The sequence below is a fragment of the Vicugna pacos genome, chromosome 1 (assembly GCF_048564905.1).
Source record: "Vicugna pacos chromosome 1, VicPac4, whole genome shotgun sequence".
Taxonomy (NCBI): domain Eukaryota; kingdom Metazoa; phylum Chordata; class Mammalia; order Artiodactyla; family Camelidae; genus Vicugna; species Vicugna pacos.
In genome coordinates this window covers 75201736-75221912 of record NC_132987.1, presented here as the reverse complement: position 1 = coordinate 75221912, position 20177 = coordinate 75201736, and the positions used below count along the sequence as shown (strand labels likewise).

At 35.3% G+C, this 20177-nt stretch overlaps 1 protein-coding gene across 3 annotated transcripts in view; it reads right to left on the bottom strand.

Annotated features, from left to right (window-relative positions):
* The window catches only part of LOC102536955 (uncharacterized protein NECTIN3-AS1-like), a 232031-nt gene that overhangs the window by 120101 nt on the left and 91753 nt on the right, over window positions 1–20177 (bottom strand). The gene's annotated exons all lie outside the window — the stretch shown is intronic.

The following is a 20177-nucleotide window of genomic DNA, read 5'->3' as shown; positions in this document are numbered from 1 at the left end:
CAACTCAGATGTCCTTCAGTCCATAAATGGATGAGCAAACTCTGGTGTGTTCATATCATAAAATGCTAATCAATGATAAAAGGGCAACAATATGAGTATATTTGAAATGGTTCCATCGTATGAGATCATGGAAAAGACAAAATGACGATTACTAGTTAATGAAAAATTAGTGATTGCCAGTTTGGGGCTGGTGGAGGGATTAACCACAGAGGACAAGTATGGGGAATTTTCTGCGGATGGTGAGGGAACTGCTCTGTATCTTCGTTACGGTGGTAGTTGCACAACTCTAAGCTGTTTTGAAAGCTCACAGAACTATGCATAAGGATGAGTGATTTTTACTGTATATAATTAATAAAATATTTTACGTTATGGTAGCTCACAGAGAAAAAAATGTGACAATGAGTGTGTATATGTTCATGTATGACTGAAAAATTGTGCTGAACACTGGAATTTGACACAACATTGTAAAATGATTATAAATCAATAAAAATGTTAAAAATAAATAAAAATAAAAAATAATTAATAAAATATTTTAAAAGATCATATTTAGAGGAATGTTTAATTACATGGGAAGTTTTCATTAAAAAATCAAGAAACAAAAGTATTACCTAATTGTGTGAAGAAAGAAAATCATAGAAAACTATTAGAAAGAAATGCTTCAAAACATTAGCCACAGGAGCTGTCATGTCAGGATGGACAATTTATAGGTGAATGTTATTTTCTCCTTTCTTCTTACTTTTCCCCAAACTATCTACAAAGAACATATATTGATTTTAAAAATCAAAGAAAAATAATCAATGCTATTTAAAATGAATGATCATAGCTCATAATTGTCCATTCGATTTCTCCAAATACCCCATAGCTTTCTCAAATATGTACATGTATACATCTTAAAACTAAATTTAAAAAAAGAAACTAAATCAATCCTCTCCCCACCCCCAATTCTTCTCTTCTGTTTATGTTTGCTATCTCAGTGAAAGTCTTATCATCCATCCAGTCTCCTATTTCCCCAGACTGAAAGTGACCACTGGCCCTTCCCTGTTCAACCCACCGTCCAAATTCCCTGCTGCTTTAACCTCCTAAATATCTCTGAATTCCCTTATTTCCATCTCCACTGGCACTGCCTAGTCACAGGGGCTAGAGGACTGCAACATTCTCTTATTACATTTCTCTTTGTTTAAAGTGACCTTTCTCCAATCAAACAACTGCCCTGCTATCAAAGGAGTCTTTGTGGAAAACAAATTTGATCATGTAATTCTTCTGCTTAAAACATACTGGCTACCTATTGCCTGTGGAATGAAGTTCAAGATTCCTAGTGTGATGTACAAAGTCCTTCGTTACATTTAATACTTCATTAATGTTTTATAATTAAATTAATAAATGATGGGCAAATAGGACATGTTATACTTGGAAGATAAATTCGCAGAAGATACGATATAAATAGATTTGTTCAGGACCCTTCACCCCTATTCCCCCTACTCCCTTAACTTGCAAGCTTCTCTTATGTTTCTGGGAAAAGAAGTTAAGCCAGTATGAAATGCCTGCAGAAGAGGTTCTGTTCTCAGGAAAATCAATCAGCTCAGTACTTATTCTACATTCTGTTCTTTTCAACTTTCTCCCCTCAGGAGTTTATTGGGGAAGGAGATCCAGAAACTAACCTGCACAATTGTCCACTGTCAACATTCATACCTCTCTAAGCACTCTTATGAAGAAGAGATAAACTAAAGAATGACAGAAATGTATCTTTATTTTCTATGCAAAGGGAAAAATTAAGGTTGCTATGTGCTTTGTAATTCTACTTATAATGACATGGCATTTATACTTTGGTCTATGAAAACAGCATTTCCCATACTTATTTCCATTTGCAACAACATGGTCTGATGAGATCATCATAAAAATTTGATAGCTGTAAGGTATTATATCAAATCAAATACTGCCTGTTTGTATTATATGTTTTGACTTCAGTGTAGATGTGGAAACGAAAGAGAAGCATTTATCAAAATTAGATGTCATATCAAGGCAAGAAATATGCCCAAGACAATAGTCTTTCCATTAGAGTGGCATTTAGGTTCTAGAGTCCCCATTGTGGCTTTTCCTTATCTAATGAATGCTGGAATAAACAGACCTTTGTTTATTACACACTTCTTGGAAAACTTTGTGGTGGTCATCTCAAAACATGTGCTTTCCCAGGAAGTAGGGGCCTCAGAATTGTAAATAGATATTTCATATGTCATTCAATGCACTTTGTTTCATTCAGACTTAATTTTATTGTGTTTTATAGCAAATAATATTTTGTAATTCAATTAAATTACACATGTGATCTTTTATATTATTTTCCCTTGGATATTTCATAAAAAGGAAAGTAGTAAGTAGAAGATCAACATATACATATAGAGTGAAGATTTATTCAAATAAATTTATTCATGATGGCATAGAATTTTAGCCTTTGAACTAGGATTATAATTATCCTTTGCTATACTGTGATATCAAAATGTAGGAGGTAGAAAATTATTTTAATGTATGTTATTTAACAATGACAATTACTAGTTTTTAAGTCAGAAAAGTATAAAGAAAACAAAATGACCCATAAGTCCAGCTAATGACTATCATTAATAAATAAACTAATTAATTAATTTAAAACTAATACATTCACAATTGAAGAATATTCAAATATATAATGAAATGTAAAAAATACTTCTCTTTTTCCACCACAAGTTTACTATTCTAAATACAATAAGTTAATATCTTTTGAAACTATCAAAAATATTTCTCCAAAAGAAACGTACACTCTGTTGCACTTTGATTTTTTTTAATCTCTAACTTTTGTCCTACTAATGTACTTCTTTGTTTTGTTTTTCGTTGTTCTAGCATATAGCTTTCATGCATCACAGTATACACCAAGTAACATTAGGCCAATCATGTATATTTCACACATCCTGTCCTCTTTACTCTTGTCATACATTTCTTCATATGTTATAGAGTTTTATTACCTTGTTTAAAATAGTCAATTATCTGTCAAAAATATTAAAAATGAGAAAAATATATTTTATAGGTCCCACATACTTAGAATTTTCAGTATTCTTCATTTTATGACATGACTTCAAACTTCCATCTTGTATAATTTTCTTTAACCTGAAGTTAAAGGTAGTGCAAATTTGCTAATAATTCTCTCAGCTTTTATTTACCTAAAAAGTCTTTCCTTTCATTTTTGAAAGATTCTTTTGCAAGTACAAAATTCTACATTGACAAATTTTTCATTCAGAGTTTTAACGGTGTAACTACCTTGTCTCTTGGCTTGCAAAACTTCTGACAAGAAATCATTTGCAGTTTGTTTATCTGTATGTGGTGAATCTTTTTCCTCTGACTGCTTTCAAATTTTTCTTTGTTATTTGTTTTTAGCAATTTGATTGCAATCTTTGGTGTGGTTTTCTCCTGCTCAGATTCACTGAGTGGATTTAATCTGTGTGTTTATAGTTTTCACCAAATTTCAAACATTATTAACTATTATTTCTCCAGGTATTTTTCTATGTCTTCACCCAATTACACATAAGTTAAATTGCATTATTTTATTCTACATCTCACCTATCCTGTGTTCATTTTGTCCAGTCATTTTTCCTCTCTGTATTTCATTTTAAATAGTTTCTATTGGTATGTCTTCAAATTCATTGATCTTTTCTTCGAGTGTCTGATCTCTTGTTAACCTCATTTATAATGGACTGACTTGTGCCCCACTCAAAATTATATATTGAAGTCCTAACCCCCAGTACCTCATAATGTGACTGTATTGGGAGAAAGGGTCTTTCTTTAAAGAGGTAATCAAGGTTAAATGCGGTCATTGAGTTGGGCCCTAATCCAATATGACTGGTGTCCTTTAAGAAGAGGAGATTAGAAAACAGAGGAAAGGCCATGTGAAGATACCAGAAGAAGATGACTGTCTGTGAAGCAGACAGCTTGCCAACCTTGCCAACAGCTTGATCTTGGACTTCTAGCTTCCAGAATTATGAGAAAGTAAATTTCTCTGGTTTAAGCCACTTTATTATGGGAGCCCTAGCAAACTAATTAATACTCCATCTAATCTATATTTTTCATTCCAAATATTGTTTTTCATCTGCAGAAGCTCTATTGAGATCTTTTCAAATTTTTCCATTTCTCCCCTCATCATAGCTTTTCCCTATGTTCTTGAACATATGGAGCGTATTTATAATACCTGTTTTAATGCCTTTGTCTTCTAATTCCATCATCCGTGTTATTTCTAGGTCTGTATCTATTCCTTGATTTTTCTCATGACAGATCATATTTTCCTGCTTCTTTGTATGTTTGGGAACTTTTCACTGGACAATATACATTTTGAATGTTAATGCAACATTGTCCTGGATGTTGTTATATTTTTAAAAATAGCGTTTGACTTTATTGTTGTGTGTTGTTAAGTTATTTACAGTCATTTCTGCCCCTCTGAGCCTTGTTTATAAGGTTAGGTCAGGTCCAGAGCAGCTCATAGTCTAGGATATTTTAGCCCATGTATAAAGCAATGCCTCTTGAGAATCTACCAAATGTCCTGTGTATTAAGAGATCTTTCCACTTTGCTGCTGAAATCACAAACTCTACTCAGCCCCATGTAAACTCCAAGAATTGTTAAGCCCACTGCCTTCCAGATGTTCTTTCCCCAGCCTTGGGTAATTTTCCTCCTGTACACATACAGACTGGTACTCACTTAAAATGCCCCCACTACAGATATCTGGAGCTCTGTCTTTGTGTAACTCCTTTCTTTCTGGTATTCTGCCAGTTTTCTAACCACCTTGATCTCATCTAATTATAATTTCTGCCTCCTGAATTCAGTAAAATCTCCAGGTGTTGCAACCTGAAAATTACCTCCAACAGATAACAAGAACTTAAGGTTCACCTACCCCATTTGTTTCCTTCTTTCGAGGATCAAAATTATATGTGCTCTGTGGTCCAATTGTGGTCTCAAAAACTACAGTTTCATATACTTTGTCTGGTTTTCCATTTGTTTAAGGATGGGAGGACTATCTCCTCCCTATCATTTCATTATGGCCTGAGGTGGAAATCCACATTTGCATTCTGAATTTTTCATATTATTATACTTAAACTAACTCATTTACAGCAGGTGTACAATATTCCATGGGATGAATATAATGAACTGATTAATAAAGCCCATAGTAAAACTAGCATTTTCCTATTAAAAATAGTGTTACAATAAGCATTCTTATGCTTACAACATAGAATAATTTTGTGACATTTTGTTTTATTGGCCAACTTCCTAGAATAGATTTTCTGGACCACAGGGTATGAATATTCTAAAATACATATTTCCTAATTCCCCTCTAAAAGTTTGCAAAATTAACACTACTCCCAGTAGTATAGAGAAGCATAAATTTCCCCCAGCATAAGAAAATTAACCTTTACCAATCTGAGAGAAATGTGTCTTTTGTTTTGATTTCCACTTATTTGATTATAAGTAAGGTTGGGCATATTTTGTATTTTATAAACTATTTATTTTTATTTTCTGTCACTTGATCTTTTTTTAAGTATGTCTGAGCTAATTGTGCATAATATATTTAGTCTATACCATATTTTTGCAACTACTTTCACAATTTTATTTGTCTTTTAACTTTGTGTTATTTACAACATGCAGAAATTTTGAGTATTTATGCAATCAAAATCTTCAATATTTTCCATTTATGGTTTTGGGTTTTGTGGTTTTCCCTGCAACCCTCCTCAAACATACATTTTTACATCTTCTCTTATAAAACTTCACAGTTTAATTTTTAAATTTTTGCTAATTTAAACTTTATTTTGGTGCAAGGAGTAAAGTAGAAATTCCAGATTTTTTCCAAATAATTATCAAGCGGTTTTAACTTTATTGACTCCCTTTTTCTATCACTGATTTCATCTACCACATTTATCATTAAAAGAAAATCCTTTTTATGGACTTTATATCCATGGATTTGTCTGGACATAATTTTCTGTCTAGTATCAGATTGTTTCCATTATTGTAACTTGTTAAGTTTCAATATGAATTTTATGAACTTATGTTCATTAATTTTCTGGATATATATTTTCCTTTACATGAAGCATTTAAGTTTCAATATTTGATAGACCTCTGTCAAACTCTACCTATTTTTTCCTTTAAAAAATATCCTGGATATCAGGACAAACATTTTTCCAAATGAACTTTATTTTTAATCAAAATGTATAGAATAATTTATGAAAATTTATACCTTGTAACATCAGTTGTGCTATCAAAAAAAGTAGTGTAAGTTTCCATTTACTTTAGCCTTCTCTTACATTCCTCATAATATTGTAAACTGTTCTAAAAATAATTCTGTATAATGCTATACTACTACTCATATATGTTTTCTGCTAAGCTTATTCCTATATATTCCGATATGTTTTTGATATCTGTATCAATTAGAGAAGACCAAGTTCTGTAGTGAGAAATTCCAAATTCCTAGTGAGTTATCAGGATAAAAGCTTTTCTTGTTCACATTAGAGTACATTCCAGAATGGAGATCAGCTTTCTATAAAGGATTCAGAGACACAGGCTTTATCCACCTTGTGGCTCTGCCTTGGACAGAATCATAAAATTAATATTCAGCATCTGTCCAGTGAAGGTAGGAAATGTAAGAACTCAAGGGGAAATGGTTCCAGGCCTAAAAAATAGCACACATCACTTCTATGCACAGTCCATTTGTTAAGGCTAATCCTATAGCTCCACCCAGGAAAAAGCTGGGAGATGTTGCCTTCCTCTGGTCCAAAGAAGAAAACAAAACTATCTGATAAACATAAACATAGTGTCTGGTGCAATAATTATTATAATGGGGAAATTTTCTATTTATCCTTATTTTTGAAAATAAGGAATGGACATCAGATTTTGTCAAATTACTTCGAATTATATATTGACCTAATCAATATGCTTTTTTCACCTTATATTTAAATATACGTATCATTATGAAGTAGAATATATATTTAGCATAACACACATACTTAAAATATACATTTGATGAGTTCTGACATATATGCATACTGAAAAACCATCACCAAAATCCAAATAATGATTTCCATCACCTCCAAAGTTTCCTCATGCCCTTTTATAATCCATCCTCTCTCCCACATTTGTACCCGGTAATTACTGATATGTTTTCTGTCACGATTGATTAGATTGCATTTTCTATAATTTTATATAAATGGAATTATACAGTATATATTCTATCTGGCTGGCTTTTCATATTCATAAAATTTATTTTGATTTTCATATATATTGTTGCACATGTTAATAACTATTTCTTACAGTTTCTGAGAAATAATATATGAATTTACTACGATTCGTTTATCCATTCATCTTTTGTTGGACATTTGGGTCATGCCCATGATTGAACTATTATGAATAATCTACTATAAACATTCATATACAAGTCTTTGGAAATATGCCTTCATTCTCTTGGGTAAGTATATAGGACAGAATGGTTGGGTCATGTGGTAGATGTATATTTCATTTTTAAAAAGAGATTTCTTAAGATATATTTTATATACGATTCATCTATTTTAAATGTCCTATTTAGTGTTTTTTAGCATACTCACAGAGCTGTGCAACCGTGACCACAGTCTAATTTTTGAACATTTTCATCACTCTTTAAAAAAAATACTTAAAGATCACTCACTGTTTATTCTCCATTCCCCCATCTCACCATCCTCAATCCTAGAAAGCCACTAATCTACTTTTCCATCTCAATAGATTTTCCTTTTTCGGACATTTTATGCAAATGGAATTATACAAGATGTGGTTTTTTATAACAGGCTACCTCCACTTAGCATAATATTTTCAAGGTTCTTCCATGTTGTAGAATGTATTAGTATTTCATTCCTTTTTATTGGTGAAGAATATTTCATTGTATATATATCACATTTTATTTATCTATTCATTAGTTTATTGACATTAGGGCAGCTTCCACATTTTGGCTATTATGAATAATGTTGCTATGAACATCCCCATACAAGACTTTGTAAATATGCTTAATTCTCTTCAGAACATACATAGAATATAATGGCTGAATTATATGCTGTACGTATAGTTAACTTTTAAAGAAACTTCTGAACTGTTTTCCAAAGCACTTGCAACATTTTACATTCCCACCAGTAGTTATGAGAGTTCCAATTGTTTCACATTTTCATTATCACTTGGTGTGATTAAGATTTTTAATGTTAGTTAATCTAGTGTGTGTTTAATTGTGGTTTTAATTTGCATCTCTATAATAACTAATGACATTGAGCACATTTTAATACATTTATTTGCTATCCATACAACATTCTTGGTGAAGTATGTTTTAACTCTTTTGCACATTTTTATTGGGTTATTTATCTCTTAATTATTCAGTTGTAAGAATTCCTTATGTAATATAATATTATGGACACAAGTCCTTTGTTGGATTTGTATGTTTTCAGATATTTCAACCTAGCCTTTGTCTTGCCTTTCCAATATTTAATAGTATACTTTAAAGAACAAATATTTTTTCATTTTTATTATTTAAAAAAATTTTGTTGACGTATAGTTGCTATACATTATATAAGTTATAGGTGTACAATATAGTGATTCCCAATAATGAAAAAATGTTTTTAAATTTTTAGCTTTTATATTTACACCTATTATCCTTCTGGAGTAATTTTTTTTATGGTGTAAGAGTTAAGTTCATTTTTTCACATGTGGATATCCAGTTATTTCAACACCATATGTTCAAAGATTATTCTTTCCCATTGAGTTGTTCCAAGCCCTTTGTCAAAAATCAATGCACTTATATGTGTGTATTTCTGGACTCTATTCTAGTCTATTGATTTATACATCTATCTTTCTGTTAGTGCCACATTGTGTTTCCTGAAGATTCATAATAAATCTTGAAATCACATGGTGTAAGTTCTCCAACATTCTTCTTTAAAATTGTTTTTTCTATTCTATATCTTTCACATTTCCATATAAATTTGGGAAATAGCCTGTCAGTTCTTACAAAAAAAGAAAAGCTTGTTAGAATTTTGATAGAGACTGTTGAATCTGACAGACGAAGACTGTCAACTGAGAGAATTGTCATCCTAACAATGCTGAGTCTTTCAATCTCTGAACACAGTATTCTGTCCACTTAGATCTTCATTTATCTCTCTCAGCAATATTTTATAGCTTTCAGTGTATAGGTCATGGAAAGTTATTTTATCAGATTTATACCTTAGAATTTCATATTTTATGTTAATGTAATTGTCTTTCATTTTCTACTTTTTCTTTGCTAGTGTCTATAGACATTGCATCCTGCAACGTTGCTAAACTCATCTATTAGTTCTAATACTTTATTTGTAGATTTTGTAGGATTTTCTACATGATGATAATGATATGTTCTGTGAATAAAGACGGCTTTTCTTTCTTCTTTACAATCTCTGTGGCTTTTTATTATTCTTGACTGATTGAAATGCCTATGACCTATAGTAAAATATTAAATAGAAGAAATAAAAGTGGACAAACTATACTTATTCCCAATCTAGGAGACAGGCATTCAGTCTTTCACCATTGAATATGTTAGCCGTAAATTTTCCAGGGAACCTTTTATCAAGTTGAGAAAGTTCCCTTTTATGCCTCACTTGTTGAGAGTCTTCACCTTGAATCGATGGTGAATTTTGTTAAATGCTTTTTCTGCAACTGTTAAGTGAACATATAGTTTTTCTTTTTTATTTAGATAATTAGGTGAATTACGTTGATTGATTTTTAAATGTTAAATCCAACTTGCATTCTTGAGATAAAACCCTACTTGGTCTTTCCCCTCCTCAATCAATTCTCGCTCTCCCATGCCAATCATCACTAACCATACCCCATGACCCTTGGTCCAGGCCTTGTATAGTATCTCTAATGGACCTTATGTAATATCTGTAAAAAGTCCTGCAAAAAAAATTCCTGCAGCTGTATTTACAAGCACTTGAATCTGTAGTTCTTTTGAATATTTGCTTCTACTTTTATGATGGTTGAAGGAGAGAATACGGACCTTGAGTTATAAGTGGGAGAGATGAGGAAAAAGGAAAAACATAGGAGCAAGACTCACTTTAAGCCCTGCCTCAGTATATTATACAATAGCAATAATGTATTATAATCAAAATAAAATATAAAAAAAAGTACATTATATATATTTTTATGAGGTGGTACTGGCTCTTTTTTTGCTCATTTTGTTGCGGAGGGGTAGTTAGGTTTCTTTATTTATTTATTTTTAACGGAAGTATTGAGGATTGAACCCAGGACCTGTGCATGCTAAGCATGCATTCTACCACTTGAGCTATACCCTCCCCCCATATTACATATATTGGCCATCATAACAGGCACACACTCAAGTTTATTTAGGGAGAGATTATGAGAAGGTATACAGCTTTGCCTAACAGTCTCTTTTATTGGCTTTTTTTTATTTTGCTTTGTTTCAATATTTTTTAAATACTAGCAATCCTTTTTAAGTGTACAGTTCAGTAATGTTAATTATATCCATAATGTTGAGGAATATATCATTAGAATGTTTCATCTTGCAAATCTGAAACCCTACCTCCATTGAAAAACAACTCCCTGTCCCACCTCACCCCAGCTCCAGGTTATCACCATTCTAATTTTTATTTCTATGAATTTGAGTATTTTAGACACCTCATATATGTGAATTAAATAGCATCTGTCTTTTGTGACTGGCTTCCTCAGCATAATGTCCTCAAGTTTCACTCCTGTTAACCATGCTGTAGCATATGTGAGAATTCCCCCTCCTTTTTAAGACTGAGTAGTATTCCACTGCATGTACTTACCACATTTTGCTTATTCATTCATCCATCAATGGATATTTGATTTGCTTCCACCTCTTTGCTATTGTGAATAATGCTGTTATGAACATGGGTGAGCAACCTGTCTTTTAAATACTATTATAAATCTAGCTCAGTGTAACAGAGCTCTATCTACCTCTTTGCTAAACTTCTTCAGTAGATAACCATTCTCTTTAATTAAATATTTGTCATTTGTAATATTTAATAGATTAATCAAGTGATTCTCAGTCAAGGGTGGTTCTTTACTCCTTAGGATATTTGGAATCATGAAAGGAAGTTTTTGTTTTCACAATGACTAGTAAACACCACAGGCATTTATTGGGTAGGGCCAGGATTACTAAGCATTCTGTAACGCAAGATAGCTCTGCTGAATGAGGAATAAAGAGACACACCAGACACACCAAGGCACTTCCCTTGAGGTAGACTAGCCATTAACCATGTGGATTTATGTTCATTAAACTAAACACTGTTGAAATTTTTTATATCTAATTGTTCTGTTGGTAGGTTTTCAAAAAATATTTTAATAACTATTATTTCCTTTTAATAATAGGCTGCTAGCTGCAGGGAAGAGTCTTCCTAATAACAAAACCATTTAATTGGGACTGTGTCCACGGAAAATTATATTTGGATCATAGGAAGAAAAAAAGTATGGGACCCTCACTTGTCACATATTTTATAAAGGATAATTCTGGCAAAAAAAATTAAGAGCAAAGTCAGCCTTGATAACTAAAGTCGGAGCATACACTGAATATAAACTACTTACAGGTAGTATTTGTAGTCTCCTTAAGAAAAAAGGTCATGTTGGTTTGGATCATCACTGTATATCTAGAGCCTAGCAGACAGAAGGTGCTCAAAAAATACTGAATGTTGAAAAAAGAAACAGGGAGAAAGGACAGGATAAATAGCAGACTAAAAGGATTACAAGTGAGAGATGCTCCAATTAGTAATTGATGCATTTTGGCATTAGGTCCTGGGTCCATCAGGAACACTGATGGAGGAAGGATGGAAGTAAGACCTAAAGGCCTAGCACTGGACCTCCAGGGATTTCAGGTGGTGAGCCTTGAGACCCAATGGCTCCTCCTGGGGTTTCCTTGGCCCTCAGAAATGAGGGTATATTTGAGAATAATTTATAATACTGGCCTTTTGAAGATAGTTCAGGGGTCCAAAAGTTATGAATGTAAAAGCACTGAGAGGATCATAGTGTTGGGAGACTTCAGGATTTGAGGACGAGGGAAAAAGGGTTAACTTCTATAGGCTTGTGGAATATGGGACATTGATATTGCTACTTGAATATTCCAGAGCCTTGGTTATCAGACTTACTTTGTATCAGAATCACCAGGGAGCCTTTAAAAAACTGCAAAGCCCAGAGGTTCTGAATGAACTGGGACGGTACCCAGGCATCTATATCTTTTGAAGCTCCCAGATGGCCGTTAGGTTCGGTGCACTGGTGAATCCTCAGGAATAACGTGCTGTGGGTTATGAGGTCTGCGGCTGGATGTAAGAGCGCTGGAGAAAAGAACATGAACTGTTGGGGTGAGAGTACTTGGAAAGTGGTGGCTGGATAAAGGAGAGTGGGGTCATTTGCATACTTTTATGCTTTATATATCAAGTGCTGGTTATTTTCCACATCCTTCAGAGGCTAGCAGATTTGTGAGAAAAGCACAAAATCTGCAGTCAAGACTGAAGGTCCTACGTTGGATATTGTAAAAAAACAACAACAACAACAACAACAAAGGAACCCTTCTTTTAATTATAGCTTCAAATGAGGAAAATACTTTTTTTCTAAATAAAGTGGCCAAAAGCTTAAATTGAAATGAGAGATTCCGGAAAATGAAGGGTAAATGTAACTTTGTCCTAATATCCAGGAATTACCCCAGCAAAGCGCTAAAGCAGTGTATGTTTTCGAAAAGCTCACTGCCAGCTTGGCTACTGTAAAAACAGGACACTGTCTGTGAAACTGAAAACAAAAACAAGCACCCTGTAAAAACATATTATAGCCTATTTATTTCAGAATTTTACTTTGCACTGAAGCATTTGGTTAAAATTAATTTGACCTTCCATCTGTGAAATTATTGTTTTCCATGGGCTTGGTCATACGAGTATTAAATGGTGGTTTTAGTTTCATCACTTCCTTTATTATAGTTTAAGATCAGTGTTTTATTATCTATGTAGAAAGTAGGACTGAGAACTGTAACTACATTCATCACATTTCTGCAATGAGAAAGCATTTAATGAGCTTCACATGAAATGCTACTGTGAGGAAATGTCACAGTTAAAACCGCACAGCTATCTTGAATATGTAAAATCTCCCACCAAAAAACGAAGCCAGGTACACCCTGAGGACTGTCACCGAGCCTGGCACTACCACCACCGTTGTTCAGCAGCCCCACCTCCCCCGTCTCTTCATGTCCACGCGCTGCTTACAGATATCACTGCATGATCATGCAACTCAATATGCACACTCAGTAGATGGAGAAGATTATATGAATATGAAAACTCACCCTCTGACAACACTCACAACCTTACAGCCCTGCTGATTTATTATCTGCCTGACACGTTGTACCCTTCAAACCCTGAAGCTTAAAAACACTAAATAAAAGTGTTCTGTATTCCACCTTCAAGATCAGATATGAGGAATTTCAAGACCATTATATGATACACACTGTCTTTCTCTTCACTTGGTTAGAGAAAAACAAAAGATATAAAACAAATTTAAAGGAAAGAAACACAAGATAAGTAATACCATTTAAGCGGATTTCAGAGTCTTCTGACACAGACACCACCCCAGCCACTCCACGTGTCGGGCGTGTACAGAGCTGAGGAGCTAGCTGGGGCGCTGGCGCTCCCGCACAGCTTCCCCAACTCTGATGTCAACTGCAAAATAGGTCAGACTCTGAGGCACACCAGTCACATGCATATCATCATTATGGGAAATTTATGAGTTATTTACTCAGCAAGCTTGAAAATATCAAAGAATGAATTTGGCTCTTATTAGCATGAAGCCTTTTAAAATGACACCCAGGAAATTCTTTTCTGCTCTTTTATTTGCAATTCATCTCCTGAGAACCTTTGTACCACATCTTGAAATTACGGAGCCACCCACAAATTTCATTCTCTTCTTTTTTAGACAAATATTGATTTTTGCCTGTCCTTCTATGCCCAAGTATTCTGGGTGGGATGGAAATGAATGTCACATACCTCTTTCAGGCTGTAAGTGCTTAATAATGAGATGCCCTCGGGTGCTGTGGCACTAGCCGTGGAGTCAGTCACGAATTTTGGAAGGCGGGGTCCAGGTGTAGGGAGTAGCTTCATTGTATTTTAAGCTCTTGCTTAAAAATTAAGGCTAAAACATGGTGATGTGGCATTAGGGCTGTCACGCTGCTGAAGAACCAGCCCTTCCCAAGTGCTCTGCCCTCAGACGGGCCTCTGGAGAGTGAGCTGCATCAGAGGGACTCGGCTCCCCTGCAGGGGTTCTGTGTGAACTCTCCTTTCGGCAGAGGCTCCAGGCACAAGAGCTGGTTAGCTCAGCGTTGGAAGAGCTTCCTCTGAGGCTTCCCATAAAGAGCCAGTTCTTCCCAGGAACTGTACCACCTTTCCTCCCAGCTGTGTACAGTCCACAGAAGCTAAGGGAAGGGAGGATGCACATTTCTCTAGAGTTAGCTTACAGAACTCAGAGCTAACCCCTTCTGATGGGAGGTGGAGCATAACAGCAGTGAAAATGACCACTAAGACAAGAAAATATGAAAGTGAGCTGAATAAAAATATTCCAGGGCTAAGTAGAAGAAAGAGACTCAAATCTTGCCTGGCAAAGCAATCATTTGGAAAGAGCTGAGATACTGTGGAGACTCAAATAGAGTTAAAAAAAAGGAATGAACTCCAGTTCTTCGGAGACTGAGGCCAGTTTGAACTTGGACAAATCAGTTAGCTTTTCTGGGTTTCATAATGTGTTCCTTAATAACATTTGTGAAGTACTTTAGAGGTAACAGGGTATTTCTGTACTCATTTTATCTTGTAATCATCACCGTAATGCCGTGGAGTGAGGAGGAGGAGAAACATCACTTAGTTGTTGTTATACATCAGGTTCTGTTCTAAGTGTTTTCCATGTGTTAACTTAACCCTTCACCAGTTCTATAAAGTAATGATCCTTGCTAAGCCCACTTTATCGAAGAGAAACGGAGGTGAAAGGGGTGGCATAATACACCTGATGACATTCTGTCAGTAAATTTTTACAGAATCCAAACTGAGTCGGTCTGGTTTCAGAGCTCCAAACCAAATGTATTATTATTGCTATGTTCATAGGACAATGATAAAAATATGATGAGGGAAGAGCACTACAGAAAGAACTGTGCAGAGATTAAATCATATTTTCTCAGACTCCAAATTGCTTTCTTTCTGTAAGCAAAGCACTGTTGAGAGCTACATGACCTCATGTCAATCTGTGCAACAAGTGGCATCAGAGAACTCATGCACTTTCCAAAAGCACTTCATACTACCCAGGACACTGGGAAAAGTCGCTTCCAAGGTAAGAGGAAAGTGGGCATTATTGTTATTACTCTTATCATTCAGCTGAGTAAACCAAGGCTTCCTACTAGTCACACAAGTATAATGAATGGACAGCTATAATGTAGTTAGGTCTTGCTGACAGCAAAACACTGTATAATGTTCCTCAAACATCTTTTTAGCTGAGTGGTATCCAGAATTTCCCTCTTATTATACTCCTTGAAAATTCAATTTGTAGGAGTCATTTAAACTCTTCTAAAATACTCTCATTCTCTCTTTCCTCTCACACGGTAGGACTGCCCTCTCCACTCCTTAAAGTTAGAGCAGAGCCATGGGATTTCTCCCAGGCAGATAAGTGACATGTGTCATTTCTAAGCAGAAGGTTAAGAGTCAGTGAGTGATTGGCCATGTTCTCCTCTTTCTCTATGTTATGGAGACCAGCAAGGCTTTGCAGGTGGTTCCTAGGACCCTAAGTAAGGAGATATGGAACAGTCTCCCTGCTGACCTGCTTAAGATGTTTAGTCTGAATGAGAAATTATCTTTTCCTGTGTTAAGTCACCAAGATTTGGAGACTGTTGTTATTACAGTATAATCTAACTCTGACTAATATACAGACTTATAATTGTATTAGAGTTCAACACAAGAACCAGAAACCATTCAACATATTATTTCAGTGGAAATACTATTAAGAAAGTGAATAAGATGCTACAAAGTCATTGGAAAGCTTGAAAGAGAAGGGTTTAGGCCAAAGGTGCCAAATTGGCCCTCAGAAAAAATCCATCCCCGGTACCTGTTTTCATAAATAAATTTTTATTGGAATGCAGCCATGCCAATGTATTTATATATTGTCTGTGGCTATTTTCAAGCTATAGCATAGTTGAGTAAGTGCAACAGAGATTGTATGATCCACAAAGCCTAAAATACTCTCTGTTCTTTATAGAAATTTTCCTATCCCTTGTTTAGGTTATGCTTTCTGGGATGCTTGCTGGAATCTTCCAAAAAGATTCAGAATCTATCAACTTAGGAAGCTACTACCTCTGAGGCCACAGCTGGAGCTTTGCCAAAAAAATAAAAAATAAAAAAAAAATAATAAGGCAATTCTGCCCCCATTCTATCAGCCCAGCAACAGAGAGAAAGTTGAAGAAATTAACACTGGAAAGCTGATGTATGAAGACCGTCCGTTTGACAGAGATGCAGAAGGCAGCACCTGCTTCACTTCTGCCTCCCAAAAGTTGTCCAGGTAAACGTAATTGGTGGAGCCTACTTCTCATTCAGAATTTGAGCTTTTTGGCTGCAGAAAAGTACCAAGCATAGTTTTTAGGTTTCTAACTTCTTTTCTAGAAGAACAATGAAAGGGGGATTGAATGGCCAATCCAGAGTATTCGGCTTGAAGGAACTGTTTTCTATTTCTGAGAGTTCGTCCCTTTATGACTGTACATGAACCCTTGCAATACATACTTCCTTATTTAAGCTAATTTGAGTGTATTCCTTGTAAGCATTAGAAAATAACTTGAAATCAAGTTACAAAAAATATGGGTACTATCTCAACTTTATAAAAATATACATATACATATGCTTTGCATATTCATTTCCATATCACTTATAGCAGTTGCCAGCTAACAGTAAGTGGTTAACGAATGTGTATTACATTGTCAAAAAACTTCTCAGTGTGGGGAAGGGATAGTTCAGTGGTAGAGCGTCTGCCCAGAAAGCACAGGTCCTGGGTTCAATCCCCAGTACCTCTGTTTAAAATAAACAAACAAACTTAATTATCTCCTTCTCAAAAAAAATTTTAAAGTTGAAAAAAAAACTACTCATTTTATCCATTTCCCTCTATATCAAATAAAATTCTCTCCATTTGGGTTTCAAGACAGTCAGTCTGGCCCTATTCTATCTAACCATGGGGCTATCAACTCTTAACTAGGTTTCCCTGACCTAAGTCAGGTTGGTCTGACTGCTTACCTTCTATAAACATACCACATAAGCCCCTAGATCTGCGTCTTCCCCAATATTTTCTCCTTTTTCCCCTTTCCTTTCCCTCCAGCCCATCTGAATTCTTCAGAGCCAATTTTTTGAAGCAGCTGTCTGTTTGTTGTCTCAATTCTACCCTGACACTCATTTCCATCAGTCCGTGGGACAGTAAAATCACCCGGGTCATTGAATTAGTGGACACTATAGTGGACTGTAGTCCTCATATTACTTGACCTCTCAGCCACATTTGAAGCTGTCACTGTTCCTTCCTTGTGAAATCACTTGGCCCTACAATTCTTTGACAATACCCTTGCCTGGTGTACTCCTCTCACCTCAACTGGCCAGCTTGTCATCTTCCAGATCAGGCTGCCACACAAAATATCACAGGCTGGCTGGCTTTGACAACAGAAAACAGACATTCATTTTCTCTCAGTTTTGGAGGCTAGAAGTCCAAGATCAAGTTGCCAGAAAATCTTGTTTGTGGTGAGAGCTCTTCTTCTGGCTTGCAGATAGCTGCCTACTTGCTGTGTCTCCACATAGCTTTTCCTCTGTGCATTTTTGGAGAGAGAGCTCTGGCATCTCTTCCTTTTCTTACAAGGACACCATTCTATCTTATTAGGGTCCCACTTTTATGACCTCTTTTAACCTTTATTACCTCTCTGAAGGGCCTATAGACAAATCCTATCATATTAGGGGTTAGTGCTTCACCATATGAATGGAGGAAGGGAAGACAGGACACAATTCAGTCCATAAAACTGCCACCCAGGTACTGACTGTTTCTCAAGCCTTTAACCTAGGCTCTGCCTTCTCTGCATTCCCTTCCTAAGTGACTTTGTCCAAGTCCACAGAATCAATTACCATTCTCACAATGATGAGTCATTGTGGTTTATGTTCTAGATATGAAGAAGATAATTCTCCCGCACTCCTTTTGATTTCTTCCATATGGAGGATGCCTGTTCCTAAAACATTCCTGTTCTTCACATAGGAAGGAGATACTATTTTTCAAACGCTAATTTTGAGAAAAATTAACCAGGAATACTTAGGTCAGCACTTTTTTCTTTCTTTTAGAAACCAGACAAGAAGAGCACATGTTCTGTTCTCTCCTCCTGTAAGTTTCCAGGCACGGGGCTCACCCAAGTTTGGTGCAGCACTACCCATGATGGGCTGGGTAGGTCTGTCTGTTTATGGGGTTCACTATTAGTAAAGAGTGCCCACAGTCAGAAGCCATGTTCAGCAATATTAATCTTATCAATAACAGAAACAGTTTAATTCTCCGTCTTACCCTTAGATTTCTCTCTCACTTAAATTTGAAATTGAGTAAGAAAGGTGGCACTCTGTATTGGGCCTGCACACAACAGCTTTCATGGACTTGAGTTCCATCTTCAGATCCATGTCACACACTTCAGAAATTTTTTTTGAACTATGTCCAGATACTGTACTATGTACTGAAAATACATATGTATATTCTCAATGAATAAGATAGCTAGCTCTTCCTTACTCATCCATTCATTTGATTAATCATTATATACTGAGCATCTGCTCTATATGCTTGATATACATCAACTAAAATGAATGGGAAAAGATGTATATCCTTGTGGAATTTATTGTATTAGGGGAAGACAAACAATAAATATAACAAATAAATTCCATGATACATTAGGTGTTAAGTGCAACAACAAAAACAACAACAAAAAAGCCAGTAGAGAAGAGCAGATCAGGATTGTTGAGACTGTACTGTGATTTTTAATAGGTTAATCAAGGTTAAGTCTCATAGCGTGGTTGACACTCGAGCAAAAAGTGGAAGGTGATAAGGAGTTAGCCTTGAAAATACCTGGGGAAACTGTATTTAGACAGAACAGCCAGGGCAAAGGCCCTTGGATGAGAGCGTGTCTAGCGTGCTGTGGGAACTGTAAGGAGGCCTATGTGGCTGGAGAAGAGAGAGCAAAGGGGAGAAACGTAGGAAATACGGGTAGACAGAGCCTTGAGGCCAGGGCATGGCATGCTATTGTAAGGACTTTGGTATTTAATGAAATCACTCTGGCTGCTGTGTCAAGAATGCCTCATTGAGAGGAAGGATAGAATCTGGGACACCAGTTAGGCGGCTTTTGCTGAGAGAAGAGTGGCTTAGCCCAGTCTGATAGCAGTGGAGGTGGCAAAAAAATAGTCAGATTTGAGTATAGCTTGAAATAAAGGCCAGCAGGATTCCCTGACCAACTGGGAGTGAGGTGTTAAAGAAAGAGAAAAGCTATAGGTGAAATCAAACCTGCTTTTGTTTTTGTTTTTCAATTTTTAATGTTACATTTTATTTTCTCTTTTGGATTTTTTTTGCTATACTTCTTTGTATTGTTTTATTTATTTCTTTGGAAATACAATATGCATCTTTTTCTTATCATAGTGTATTTAGAATTACTACTGTATCATTTCATATGAAATGTAAGAAACTTTTAACAAAATAAATCCATTTATTCTTCTCTTCTGCATTGTTGACAGCATATATTTCACTTGTATCTACTTTATAAATGTCCCAAGAAAATATTTTTATTCTTGCTTTAAACCACCAGTTGTTCATTAAAGAAACTATAAGATAAAAAACATAGATAATCATTTATACTTACCCACATATGTATCATTTCCCAAACACATTATTCCTTCCTGTAGATCTGAATTTCCATCTGCTGTTATTTCCCTTCTTCCTAAAGAACTTCCTTGAGCATTTCTTATAGTACAAGTCTGCTGGCAGCAAATTCTGCCACTTTTTCTTTTTCAAAAAAAGGTCTTTATTTCACCCTCATTTGTGAAGGATGTTTTCAGTGACTATAGACTCTGAATTGACAACATTTTTCTTTCCAGCACTTTAAAGGTATTGT